General features: G+C 52.5%; 1 protein-coding gene across 1 annotated transcript in view; it reads left to right on the top strand.

Annotated features, from left to right (window-relative positions):
- LOC113803955 (metabotropic glutamate receptor 7) overlaps window positions 1-2,500 on the top strand; it is a 126,438-nt gene that overhangs the window by 52,448 nt on the left and 71,490 nt on the right. The gene's annotated exons all lie outside the window — the stretch shown is intronic.

Genomic DNA, 2,500 nt, shown 5'->3' with positions numbered 1-2,500 from the left:
AGAGAGAGACAGACAGACAGACAGACAGAGAGAGACAGACTGACAGACAGACAGACAGACAGAGACAGACAGACAGAGAAACCCATTACGAGAAAATGAAGTAACTCGAGCAAAGGACTTATGCAAAACTCACCCTCAAGAAGCAGAAAGATCTTGCTTATTGCATCCAGAGCAAAAGCGAGACAAAAGGCGAATAAAGTTGAACGAAAAATAGAATTAGAAATGGAACGAGGAGAAGGAAAGTGAAATTAGAAGTGAAATGAGAGAGTGTGACTTAAATACGTGTCAAGTCAGTAGTGAAGTAATTTGTGAAATCGTGTCAAGAAGTGAAATATGAAGTAAATATATATGTGCATATTCTGTTATTAACTTCGCAGGGAATGAGAAAAAAAATAGTATTCAGAAAGTGCAAAGAAAATTTGATAGAAAAAGAAATACAAAGCTAAATACAAGGAAAAGAGGAAAAGAGAAAAAAAAACATTTAAAAAGATTACAAGAATATTTCAAACAAGATGAAAAAAAGAATGGAGAGAAAAAGTATAGAAAAAAGAAAGAAGAAAAAAATAAAGGAAGAAAGCAGAAAAAAAAGAAAAGAAACAAAGAAAGGAAGAAGAAAAAGACATAAATATGATCCAGAGGAATTCATCCGCGAGACAGAAAGCGAAGGCCGTTGTAGCAACATCCCGTGACGTCAGATACTTAGCGCTGAAAGGGAAGGGATAAGGAGATAGAGAGAGATAAAGAGAGATAAAGGATGATGGCGTCTTCCTCTCCCTCCCCCCTTGCTCTCCTCTTTCCCTTCTACCCCCCCCCCTCCCTCTCCTCCACGTTTCGCTTCTCCCTTCGTCTTTTCTCTTTCATTTTCGTCCTCGCTTCGGCCCTCCCCCCCTCCTTGTGTCGTGTCCTCGGCTCCCTCTCTAGTCTCTCGGCTCCTTCTCGGCTCCCTCTCTAGCCTCTCGGCTCCTTCTCGGCTCCCTCTCTAGTCTCTCGGCTCCTTCTCGGCTCCCTCTCTAGTCTCTCGGCTCCTTCTCGGCTCCCTCTCTAGTCTCTCGGCTCCTTCTCGGCTCCCTCTCTAGTCTCTCGGCTCCTTCTCGGCTCCCTCTCTAGTCTCTCGGCTCCTTCTCGGCTCCCTCTCTAGTCACTCTAAACCAGCCTGTGGCTCCCTCTGCTGTCTCGGCTCCTTCTCGGCTCCCTCTCCTGGTCTCTCGGCTCCTTCTCGGCTCCCTCTAGTCTCTCGGCTCCTTCTCGGCTCCCTCTCTAGTCGCTCGGCTCCTTCTCGGCTCCTCTCTAGTCTCTCCGGCTCCCTTCTCGGCTCCTCTCTAGTCGCTCGGCTCCTTCTCGGCTCCCTCTCATTCTCTCGGCTCCTTCTCGGCTCCTCTCTAGTCTCTCGGCTCCTTCTCGGCTCCCTCTCTAGTCTCTCGGCTAACCTCAGCTCCCTCTCTAGTCGCTCGGCTCCTTCTCGGCTCCCTCTCTAGTCTCTCGGCTCCCTCTAGTCGCTCGGCTCCTTCTCCGGCTCCCTATCGTCCTCTGGCTTTCTTCTCGCTCCCTCTCTAGTCTCTCGGCTCCTTCTCGGCTCCCTCTCTAGTCGCTCGGCTCCTTCTCGGCTCCCTCTCTAGTCTCTCGGCTCCTTCTCGGCTCCCTCTCTAGTCTCTCGGCTCCTTCTCGGCTCCCTCTCTAGTCTCTCGGCTCCTTCTCGGCTCCCTCTCTAGTCTCTCGGCTCATTCTCGGCTCCCTCTCTAGTCTCTCGGCTTCTTCTCGGCTCCCTCTCTAGTCTTTCGGCTCATTCTCGGCTCTCTCTCTAGTCTCTCGGCTCCTTCTCGGCTCCCTCTCTAGTCTCTCGGCTCCTTCTCGGCTCCCTCTCTAGTCTCTCGGCTCCCTCTCTAGTCTCTCGGCTCCTTCTCGGCTCCCTCTCTAGTCTCTCGGCTCCTTCTCGGCTCCCTCTCTAGTCTCTCGGCTCCTTCTCGGCTCCCTCTCTAGTCTCTCGGCTCCTTCTCGGCTCCCTCTCTAGTCTCTCGGCTCCTTCTCGGCTCCCTCTCTAGTCTCTCGGCTCCTTCTCGGCTCCCTCTCTAGTCTCTCGGCTCCTTCTCGGCTCCCTCTCTAGTCTCTCGGCTCATTCTCGGCTCCCTCTCTAGTCTCTCGGCTTCTTCTCGGCTCTTTCTCTAGTCTCTCAGTTCCCAATCTAGTCTCTCGGCTCCTTCTCGGCTCTCTCTCTAGTCTCTCGGCTCCTTCTCGGCTCCCTCTCTAGTCTCTCAGTTCCCTCTCTAGTCTCTCGGCTCCTTCTCGGCTCCCTCTCTAGTCTCTCGGCTGCTTCTCGGCTCCCTCTCTAGTCTATCGGTTCCTTCTCGGCTCCCTCTCTAGTCTCTCGGCTCCTTCTCGGCTCCCTCTCCTCGTCTTTTCCCTTCCCCACTCTTTCATTCCCTCCTCTCCCCTCCCCCTCGTATATCTCCATGCCGCCCATGTCTTGTCTCCGCCCACCCCCTTCCTTCTCTCACTTCTACTC

The sequence above is a fragment of the Penaeus vannamei genome, chromosome 20 (genome assembly GCF_042767895.1).
Source record: "Penaeus vannamei isolate JL-2024 chromosome 20, ASM4276789v1, whole genome shotgun sequence".
In the NCBI taxonomy this organism is placed as follows: Eukaryota; Metazoa; Arthropoda; class Malacostraca; order Decapoda; family Penaeidae; genus Penaeus; species Penaeus vannamei.
This window is presented reverse-complemented; position numbering and strand designations above follow the sequence as displayed.